At 38.7% G+C, this 12295-nt stretch overlaps 1 protein-coding gene and 1 non-coding gene across 2 annotated transcripts in view; one reads left to right on the top strand and one right to left on the bottom strand.

The window, feature by feature from the left end:
* Positions 1 to 12295, top strand: part of LOC132897219 (cadherin-4-like) — a gene marked incomplete at its 5' end in the record, with an annotated part of 970760 nt that overhangs the window by 264468 nt on the left and 693997 nt on the right. The gene's annotated exons all lie outside the window — the stretch shown is intronic.
* trnag-ucc (transfer RNA glycine (anticodon UCC)) lies at positions 786 to 864 on the bottom strand. The gene has a single exon. It is a non-coding gene; the product is annotated as a tRNA-Gly (tRNA).

Raw genomic sequence — 12295 nt, forward strand, 5'->3', positions numbered from 1 at the left:
AATATTAATGTGGATTTAATGTGCAGCTGTGAATCATAGGTTTCTACTGATGAGCTTGTTCGAATATGTTTAATTCTGTTCAATTCAATTTTATTTGTGTAGCATTTTTAACAATAGACATTATCACAAAGCAGTTGTACAGAAATATATAAATTCTGGATATAAATTTTAAACATGTACTGTACATTTATAAATTTATCCCTAATGAGAAAGCCTGACGTGACTATGGCAAGGAAAAAAAAAAAAAAAAACTCCCTGATACGACATGAGGAAGAAACCTTGAGAGGAACCAGACTCAAAAGGGAACCCATCCTCATCTGGGTGACTCCAGACCGTGTGATTATACATAAATAACTCACTTTTATAAGTGTGTTCTATATTGTCAAAAAGTGCCATTGTGTAACCAGGAAATTCATGATAGTTTTAACATGAAGTCAATTAGAAGAAGAAACCTTTATTTGTCACATGCACACTTCAAGCACAGTGAGAGTCATCCTCTGCATTTAACCCATCTGAAGCAGTGAACACACATGCATGCACACACCCAGAGCAGTGGGCAGCCATACTACAGTGCCCGGGGTTAAGTACCTTGCTGAAGGGCACTTCAGCCCAAGGCCACCCCATGTTAACCTAACTGCATGTCTTTGAACTGTGGAGGAAACCAGAACTGACATGGGGAGAACATACAAACTCCACACAGAAAGGCCCCTGCTGGCCACAAACCCAGAACCTTCTTGCTGTGAGGCAACAGTACTAACTACTACACCACCCAAAATTCAGTCACATGTCAGAAGTGGGATTTGAACCCACACCTCTAATCAGAGGCTGGAAACCTCAAGCCTTAGACCACTCGGCCATCCTGACACTAACTTCATTGATGTTATCAATTACTTGTTGATAGAGACTTGAGTTAAAACTATTTATGGCAACTGCAGTCCCAAAGTTATCATGGTGATTATAGTCTTCAGTCATTGTTGCAAAATTGTTTGTATATGGTCCAAGGCCATCTACTAAGTGTATCTTTAGGCTGTCTATATGGGGCTATCCTCCACAGGAGCAAAGTGATGAGATCTCCAACAAGAAGTAAGGCATTAGGATGAATCAGGCAGGTCTGGAGAGCAGGAGTTGTCAGCATCACTGGTCACCGGCCAGTCACTCCACCATCAACAAATCTGAGTGTAGGGGTGACAGCATGCAAACATCCCAGTTTACCAAAACACTATGCCCAAGAACCCTCCAGATCTACTCCATTACCCAATAAAAGGCTATGAACAAAATGGTTGATGAAACAAACATGTTTTCAGCATAAACTTAAACACAGAGACTGTATCCGATTCCCAAACTTGGAAGGCTGTGTCATACTGTAACTGTGGGGCTTTGTAAGAGAAGGCTCTGTGCTTTAAAGGTTAAAGGTAGTATTTTATAATCAATGCAAAATTTGATTGGGAGCCAGTGCTTAGGGGTGATGTAGTCATATCTTCTGGTTCTAGTAAGGACCCTCGCTGCTGCATTCTGGACTAACTGGAACCTGTTTACACACCTACTGGAGCATCCAGACAGTAAGGCATTACAATAATCCAACCTAGAGGTAAAAAAGACATAGTTTCAAAAGGTCACTGGTTCAACTCCCTAGACCAGCAAGAAAGGCTGAAGAGCCTTTGAGAAAGGCACCTATCCCCCAACTGCTCTGGGTATGTTGTACAGGTCTATGGATAACAGCGTCTGCTAAAGGCGTGTAACGTAACATTAAATGCTTTGGGGAAGCCATGGCCTAATGGTTAGAGAAGCAGCTTTGGAACCAAAAGATTACCAGTTCAAGTCCCTCAACTAGCAGGAAAAACTGAAGTGCCCTTCAGCAAGGCACCTAATCCCCAGGCCATTCTGGGTACATTGTACCCAGACAGCTGGGTACAACATACCCAGAATAAGATGCTCTGGATAAGAGAATCTGCAAAATGACATTAATGTAATATAATCTACATGAATTTCAAATAAAGGACTAGACTCAATGATCACCTCAAGGTCTTTTACTGCTGCACATAAAGAAAGAGAAAGGCCAATCAGAGTTACAATTTAATCAGAAAACTTACTTCTAGCTGCATGTTGTCCTAGTACAAGTACTTCTGTCTTGTCAGAGTTACGTAGAAGGAAGTTAAAAATCATCGTCTCTAAGGTCCTTTACATATTCCTCAATTTTATTAAGCTGCTGTCTCTCATCTGGCTTTGCTGAAACATACAACTGTGTGTCATCGGCATGACAGTGGAAACTAATACCATGCTTCTGAATAATATTACCCAGAGGCTATAAAGAAAAATGCAGAAAAAAGCCTAAGACAGAATCTTGTGGAACATCAAGCTTTACCTTAGTATGCATAGAGAAGTCACCATTTATATCTGCAAACTGATAACAATCAGTTAAATAAGACCTGAGCCAGGAGAGGGCTGTTCCATTAACTCCCACAACATTTTTGAGTATATCAAGGAAAACAGTATGATCCGTTGTGTCAAAAGCTGCACTACTCAAGCAAGGAGACACAACCCTGATTAGAAGCCAGTAGGTCATTTACTACTTTAACCAGCGCTGTCTCTGTGCTATGATGAGTTCGAAGTCCCGACTGATATTCATACATATTCATAATCTTCCCATGAATTCTAGTCAGCTAGCTAGCTTAATCTAGACAGGATGTGTACAGGTATACATTTTTTTTTTTAAAGAATGCAAATTGTATCCATAAATGTTTTCTCCTAACATTAGCTTGCTGGCTAACATGAATTATCTTGACAGAGGATGTGAAGTCACACATTCATAATCATTAAACATGAGATAAAATTGGTAACACTGCTAACATTAGCTAGCTAGGTACCATTAGGTTTTCTGACAGGATTTTAAGGCAGGGACTTTCAGGAAATGTGTCTACTATGTCTCCAGTATTACAGTCATGTTGGTTTATATTCAGATTTTGTTTAAACACACACGACTGGAAGGGAGCTTTTCCCAATTAACCTCAGCCATGTCCTCATACGAAACAGCCGCCGAAACAATTTTCTTCAAAGGCTGATTTGCTTGAGTGCAAATTTCTGGCAGCGGGAGATGAACACACACACAGAATATTTTCTCAACAAATAGATTTTGCTTGTAAGCAGTGAGAATGCTCACAGTGATTTGCAAATGGAATAGCGTGACTGTTTGGAAATTGTGAAGAACAGTGTTGGGGAGAAAAGTGATTTGCATTGAAAAAAATGCTTTATCTATAAACATTCTTATTTGCACTTTCCAACGTCACACAGCATGTGTCTGCTTACTGAGAAATGTGAGTTATCTTGTGAGACTATTAGCTCAATAACCTGCAGGAATTTTATGAAATGGTGGATGTGTAAACGGTTAGGGGTTCAGGTATACCGGTATGTTGCCTCATTAAGGCCTATCATAAGTAAGTGAATAGTGACTACTCTGAGGATAAAGTACAGGATTTTGTGTTTAATTTAAACATACAGTACTCCCATCAACGCAAACATATTTTCCCCTATTTTTTCTTTTCTCAACTCAAATTGACGAATACTTTAAAGTGATTTCTGGGAGGATTTTTGAGTCAAATGATACCCGTCAAGGTTTTTCTTCTTCCTGGATTAACGCTAGACAGATAGCGAACACGTGCTAACTTGAAAGGATTTTTGATCCTTTCATAAATTTGTTCATAAATTTCTGCAATCTTCACTGCTAATATCGATCAACTAGTGAGCTACAACTAGACAAACCTTTCCGATGCATTTTTCAAATTATATTCATATTTCAAATTGTATCTTCAGACGGTTCATTGCTGATGCTGCTCAGCAAACTAACATGACCTGACTTGCCAAAATTCCTGTGAAGGATTTGACATAATACTCACAAATCTTTATAATTTACACTGCTACTGCTAGCTAACATGGCAAAATCTCTGAGAGGATTCTTAATTGTACTTATAAATGTTCACTGCTTATACTGATCAGCTAACTGTCGTGAGTTAACCTGGCAGAATTTCTGATGAAAAACTATAAATCGTGTTCATCAATGTTTATATTATAATCAACACTACTAATGCTACATAGCTAGCTATCATGAGCTAACATCAAGGAATTTCTTGAACGATTTTCATGAATTTTCTGTTAATGCTAATTAGCTGGAAAAACCTGTCTGGATTCATGAGAAAATTAAAATATTCTTACAATCATTTATCATTTTTACTGCTAATGTTTAATTTGGCGAACAAACAAATCTAATGTGGCAAATCAGATTCTTGAACGTTCATGAATGTGCTTCGAAGCTAATCATCTAACTAATGTGTGCTAATCAACAGGATTTATATGAGAATTTTTAAGACTTTTTTTAAAATAAGGTTTACTGCTAATACTAGTCAGCTAACTAACATGAGCTAGCGGCAGAAACATCTCCACCATTAATGCTGCTTTCTAGCTAGATGGCTAACTAGCTAAATCTAGACAGAATTGTCGATCAGTTGTTCAATATTTATACGTTTATAACGTATTCATTAATGTTCAGAGTCTCTATTAGCTGATTCATTAGCTAGCTGGCTAACATGAATTTAAGTCATATCTATGAAAAATCATAATTTTGTTTGTAATGCGGCGGCACGGTGGTGTAGTGGTTAGCGCTGTCGCCTCACAGCAAGAAGGTCCTGGGTTCGAGCCCCGGGGCCGGCGAGGGCCTTTCTGTGTGGAGTTTGCATGTTCTCCCCGTGTCCGCGTGGGTTTCCTCCGGGTGCTCCGGTTTCCCCCACAGTCCAAAGACATGCAGGTTAGGTTAACTGGTGACTCTAAATTGACCGTAGGTGTGAATGTGAGTGTGAATGGTTGTCTGTGTCTATGTGTCAGCCCTGTGATGACCTGGCGACTTGTCCAGGGTGTACCCCGCCTTTCGCCCGTAGTCAGCTGGGATAGGCTCCAGCTTGCCTGCGACCCTGTAGAAGGATAAAGCGGCTAGAGATAATGAATGAATGAATGAATGTTTGTAATGCTAGTCAGCTCACTAGAATAAGCCAATGTCATAGGATTTTTTCAGTCAGGATCATAAATATATCCTTGCTTATGCTAGTCAGATAGCTAGCCAAATCTTGACTGAATTTTTATATGATTTTCAAATAACATTTCAACATGTTTATAATCTTCACTTCTAGCATTAGCTAGCTTTTTAAATCTTTATGTCATATTTATAAGTGTGTGCAATCTTCACTGCTAATGCTAGCCAAGTAGCTTGTGAAATCTGGATTTTTTGTGTTTTTCAAGTTGTATTTCTAAATAATAGGATCACATGACAGGAATGCTAAGGTAATAAATGTCCATAATAACTAAAGCTAATGCTAATTAACTGGGTCAACCTGATAAGACTTGCTAACGTTAATGAGCTGGCTAACATGCGGTACCTTGGCAAAACGTCTGAGAGGATTTCAAGCATTTCCATGACTCGCATGCTAATGCTAGTCGGTGAATAACATGATAACTGACAGGATTTTGGATGTAATTGTTAAGTAATTTTCATAAACGTTTACTGCTAATGCTAGTTGGTTAGTGGGTTCAATTTAGACAGAAATTTTTGAAACATATTTCAAATTACAGTATATTTATAAATGCTCAGAATCTTCCTTGCTATTGCTAGTCAGTTAACTAACATGATCAAACTTGATAGAATTTTAAGTCACGTTCACAAATATATTCTTCACTGCTAATGCTAGTTAAGTCTCGTCACAATTTGTGATGCATTTTTTTTTCAAATTATATTTATAAATATAAGGAATCTCTACTGCTAACATTAGCTAGCTGGCTAACATGACAAAACTTCTGAGGGAATTTTAAACCATATTCATGTGAATGGTTGTAATTTTGCCTGCTAGCAATAGTCAGCTTACCATAGTTAGCTGTGTCATGTGAACTGACAGGATTTTTGACAGAGGTTTTAATTTTTTTTTTCCCCTCACAAAATGTTCATAAATGTAATTTCAATCATACATACATGTCAACCTATACGGAATGTCCGTATTTTATACGGATTTGATTCGATAAATGTAGTATACGGGCGTATAAATAAAGTTATACGGATTCTTTAAAAAAACTTCAATATTTATTTAGAGCTATAATCAATTCCCACGATGATAAAAGAGCGCATAACATTTACAAACGTACTGTACGCCACAGACAGCCAGTAAAGAGTCTTATGAAATCGCGCGTTATCTTGTGGTAGCGAGACTTCGTTCCACTTTTGATCATGCGCACACCGCATTGCGAGAATCCCGCCAACCGTGAAGTCATAGACATATAAACATAGACGCCGCCTTCTGCGTAGAATCATACGTCATCCTCGCCGCCATATTGGATGTGGCAAAGTGGAGATTCTTCAGCCGTCTCTGGTATAGCGTCTAGACAGTAGCCGAGAATAAAGATGCCTCATTCATGTGCTGCGTTTAACTGTACCAACAGGTTTACCGTCCAAACGAGATCACATGTGAGACTGGAAAAATACTTTTCATTGTATTTGGTCATTATAACGTAATTTTACGAACAGATTTTTCTGACTTTGTGGCTAATATGAAGTCTCGCGCATAATAGCCGCTCGGTGAAACCTGTCTCCAAACAACGAAGTATTTCCTTCGTAACTACGCTGATAACACTTTGTGTTTTTGTCAAACATTGGAGCTTTGTATTCATTCTGAAGGTTTATTGTTATTAATATTGAATAAAAAGTAACTTGGATATATCATTGTTAATTATCATTCAAATTTTAGGTAAATTATTTTAATTTGCATCTTATACGGATTTTATAAGGGAAATACGGATTTTGGAGGTTGGTTATACAGGTTTGATTGACCAAAGGTTGACATGTATGATCATGTTTATAATCTTCTAGATTACAGGATAGCAACATCTTAGCTGTAGGAAATCCTAATACATTTTTACGACATGATATAGTTTGGCTGTGAACTGTTTATAGTTTGAATTTGAATTTGAATTTTTGAATTTATTTTTATTTCGAACATGTATAAAAAAATGTATGTAACTATTTGTACATACACAAAAGAAAGAAAACGAACAATTAAAAAAATAAATAAAATAACATAAAGAGCTAAGACATTACAAAACACCGCACATTGTTCGAAAAAGGAGTGGGAAGAAGTACAATACTTTTTTAATTTCCCACCCCTTTTTAACTACCCCGAAATCCAAACTTCATTAATACACCTATAAAAATATATACCATATATACACTTCATGAATATCTATATAAGTATCTCATCTCATTATCTCTAGCCGCTTTATCCTGTTCTACAGGGTCGCAGGCAAGCTGGAGCCTATCCCAGCTGACTACGGGCGAAAGGCGGGGTACACCCTGGACAAGTCGCCAGGTCATCACAGGGCTGACACATAGACACAGACAACCATTCACACTCACATTCACACCTACGGTCAATTTAGAGTCACCAGTTAACCTAACCTGCATGTCTTTGGACTGTGGGGGAAACCGGAGCACCCGGAGGAAACCCACGCGGACACGGGGAGAACATGCAAACTCCGCACAGAAAGGCCCTCGCCGGCCACGGGGCTCGAACCCGGACCTTCTTGCTGTGAGGCGACAGCGCTAACCACTACACCACCGTGCCGCCCCTATATAAATATATAATTACAAAAATAAATATATACTACATACCATATATACATTTCATAAATATCTATATTTCTGAAATGTTAATGCTTCTATTAATGCTAGCCTAGTGAGCTAAAATGAGTAATTCTAGGATTTGTAGAATTTACAGATTGAGTTAACCTGACAGGATTTTTTTTTTTGTTCGTTTGACAGAAGTTTTACAGTTCATACATGTTTATAATGTTGACTGCTAATGCTAATCAGCTAGCTAGCTAAATCTAGGCGTGATGTTTAATACATTTATTGTGAATTATATTTATAAGCTTTGTAATTAGTGCTAATGCTAGCTAGTTTGTGAACATGAGAGGATTATGACTTCAGAGGATTTATGAGAAAAGCTCACACTCTGTTTGAAAATCTGTTCTTTTCTGGATAATTTTGCCACGGGATGCAACACACACACACACACACACACGCACACGGAGAGCTGAGCGGGGTGAGGACTTGTCTCTAATGGAGGAGGCTCTAATCTCTCTGTGTGAACTCTAATGAACTGTAATACTGATTTAGAGACGGACAGAGCCACATTTCCCACAATCCCCCTCTCTCTCCTTTCATTAGCACCTAATCAGCGCTCAATAGATGAACTTGAGGATTCTTTAATTACTATTAAAGGCCCGTTCCTTGGAGAACAAACACACCTCTGGGGTTTAATTAGTGATTATTCGCCTTTCATCCATCTCTCTTTCCTCCTCTCTCTTCCTATGTCTCTCTTTCTGTCTGTTTGTCTGTCTCTCCCTGTGTGTGTGTGTGTTTACTCTCTCTATTCTTCTTTCTTCTGTCTCGTTGTCTTCCCTCCTCCCTTCGTTCTTCTCTTCAATTTGCTATTTCTCTCTCCCTTTTATTCCCTCCTGTCTTTCTGTCCTTCTCTCTTGAGCACACTTTGTCAACTTTTCTTTCTTCGTTACTGTTTCATGTTCTCCCTCTGTTTCTCTGACCCTCTTCTCTTCTTTTTCCCCCTCACTCATTCCTCTCTCTCCATCTTTATTTTTGATATCTTTCACATTTTCCTTACATCTCTCTCTTCCTTTTTATTATTACATCCTATCTTCTGACGTTTTCTTCCCCCCTTTTCCAGATTTCTGTCTCTTTCAGCCACCTTTAGTTCTCTCTTTCTTAATCTTTCTTTTTTTCTTCTTATTTTTGATCACACTTTTCTTTCCCTCTGTCTTTCTCCCTTCAATCTTTCTTGGTCTCATTTCTGTTTCTCTCTCTCCCTTGATTTATCTTTATTTTTTCCTGTTTTGCTCTTTTTCTGTCTCTTTCATTCGTATTTAGATTTTATTTTTCCATCTCTTTCTTTCTTTCTTTCTTTCTTTCTTTCTTTCTTTCTTTCTTTCTTTCTTTCTTTCTTTCTTTCCGCAATCCTGTTGCTCTTTTTTCTCATACTTGTTCTTTATCCTTACCATGTCCAGCTCTCTCTCACGCTCTCTCTTTCTCTCACGCATGCGTTCTCTCTCTCCTTTTCCAATCTGTTTCTGCCCCTTTGCTTCGCTGTCTGATCTTTCACTTTTTTACTTATTTCTCTATCTTTTCATCTTTACTCTAACCTATTACTCCACCCCCCATTATTTCTTACACACTTCTTGATTTCTGTTTCTGTCAATTCATTAACTGATTAACTGATTAACTGATTAATTAATTAATTAATTAATTAATTAATTAATTAATTAATTAATTAATTAGTCAATTGATTGATTGATTGATTGATTGAGTGATTGATTGATTGATTGATTGCCTGTTGATTTCCAGTGTTTTGTGGCTGAACGAGCCGCATGTCGCGTCTGTGCATGTAACAGCAGCATTCGCTGCATATTTTATTTCCACACACTTCATCTTTATAACATGTTGTAAAGTCTAACTTTGAGGTAAAGACCTTAAAAGTGACAGTACACACAAGTAATAATTTCAAAGCAGAGACTCTTTTATTGAGTGGATCCGACAAAGCCTGGTGTGTCGTACAGAGTAAAAGGATCGACAGCGTACACATGGATAACGCAGTTGTCGGTTATACAGTTTATACATGAGTAATGGTAGATACTACATTTTTATTTATAGTATTTATCGTAATGTAAAGTTAGTTCTGTGGGGGGCATCTAGAAATCGCACGCGGGTCAGTTGTATGGAGAACTTCCGAAGGTTTATTCAACTACTCCTCCAGTATACAAGATAAGGAGGCTGCTCACGCTCTAGGCTACTGAACAAAAACCCCAACGCGCTCCGAGCTCACTCTTCCGTCTTCTTCTCATACATGCGACTCTACCTCTCCTTCTCTTCCAGCTGAACCTCTTCCAAGATAAAAGTCCTTGCACACTCGCTGTTGTAGTGCATTCAAAATAAGAGTTGACATTTCCAGTGCTCCAGTAATGGTAGACAGTACATTTCAATTTATGATATTTATAGTGATGGTAAATACTCCATTTATATTTAGGATATTTATAGTAATGGTTGCTAGAACATTTATATTTATAGTATTTATAGAAATGGTAGCTACTGCTGAGTGTTTCTTTACTGTGAGCATGAGGTGACAGGGCAAGCCCGGGTAAGCACCGAGATCACCGTGATCTCCAAAAAATGTGACTGATTGAATAAACCTGGGGACTTTGTGAATGATGGATTGAGGCCCAGCAAACGAGTCCCAAACTCGGCTCCGGTGCTCCTGAAGATCTCTTCATGATAGCGGTAACGTGGTATGTGTCTGGTATTGTGCTCCAGAGCTATTGGGCTATCACTCACTTCACTACGACAGACAATTCCTGTTTGGGTAATGGCTACAGGCTCTCTCTGAATGAACAGGATCACATGAGCAGTGCTCTCTCTCTCTCTCTCTCTCTCTCTCTCTCTCTTTCTCTCTCTCAACTCTATCAGGCCTACAGTGACTCTGGCCTAACTGTGTGTTCGAGGCAGAGACAGATAGACAGGCAGACAGACAGACACATAGATAGATAGATAGATAGATAGATAGATAGATAGATAGATAGATAGATAGATAGATAGATAGATAGAGACAGACAGATACACAGACAGACAAACAGAAAGACAGATGGATAGATGGACAGCTAGATAGATGACCAGATAGATAGACAGACAGATGGACAGACAGATGGGTCGATGGACAGAGACAGACAGACAGATTGATCAACAGACAGCTAGATAGATGGACAGATAGATAGACAGACAGAAAGACAGATGGATAGGCAAACAGCTGGATAGATAGACAGATAGATAGACAGACAGATGGACAGACAGACAGAAAGACAGATGGATAGACGGACAGCTAGATAGATGGACAGATAGACAGACAGATGGACAGACAGATAGATAGATAGATAGATAGATAGATAGATAGATAGATAGATAGATAGATAGATAGATAGATAGAAAGACAGAAAGACAGACAAACAGATGGGTCAATGGACAGAGACAGACAGACAGACAGATTGATAGACAGACAGCTAGATAGATGGACAGATAGAAGGACAGATGGATAGATAGATAGACAGACAGACAGTTAGATAGACAGACAGAAAGACAGATGGATAGACAGACAGATAGATGGACAGAGACAGACAGATACACAGACAGACAAACAGAAAGACAGATGGATAGACGGACAGCTAGATAGATGGGCAGATAGATAGACAGACATATGGACAGACAGACAGCTAGATAGATAGACAGACAGACGGGTCGATGAACAGAGACAGACAGATTGATAGACAGACAGCTAGATAGATGGACAGACAAAGACAGATAGATAGATAGATAGATAGATAGATAGATAGATAGATAGATAGATAGATAGATAGATAGACAGGCAGACACATTAATAGATGGACAGCTAGATAGATGGAAAGCTAGATAGATAGACAGATGGATAGACATTCAGACAGATAGGCAGATAGATGGACAGAGAGACAGACAAACAGAAAGACAGATGGCTAGACGGACAGCTACATAGATAGATAGATAGATAGATAGATAGATAGATAGATAGATAGATAGATAGATAGATAGATAGATAGATAGATAGATAGATAGACAGATGGGTCAATTAACACAGACACCTAGATAGATGAACAGCTAGATAGACAGACAGAAGGACAGATGCACAGACGGACAGCTAGACAGACAGATAGATGGATAGATAGATGGGCAGACAGACAGAAAGACAGATGGATAGACGTTCAGACAGACAGACAGACAGACAGATAGATAGATAGATAGATAGATAGATAGATAGATAGATAGATAGATAGATAGAGAAAGACAGATGGAGAGATGTTCAGATAGATAGACAGACAGACAGACAGACAGATAGATAGATAGATAGATAGATAGATAGATAGATAGATAGATAGACAGCCTGTGACAGCATGGTGGTGTAGTGGTTAGCACTGTCACCTCACAGCGAGAAGGTTCTAGGTTCGAGCCTCATGGCCGACGCGCGGCCTGAGTGTGTGGGTTTCCTCTGGTTTCAGTCCAGATACAGATTAGGTAACTTACACTTGGATGTTATGCTGCTGAGAGTCGACTAAATGCCTGTAATGTAATGCAGAGAGACAGATAGAGTGCAGTCTGATGATGAAGTTTATAGCAGTG

This window comes from Neoarius graeffei, chromosome 13, assembly GCF_027579695.1.
Source record: "Neoarius graeffei isolate fNeoGra1 chromosome 13, fNeoGra1.pri, whole genome shotgun sequence".
Classification (NCBI taxonomy): domain Eukaryota; kingdom Metazoa; phylum Chordata; class Actinopteri; order Siluriformes; family Ariidae; genus Neoarius; species Neoarius graeffei.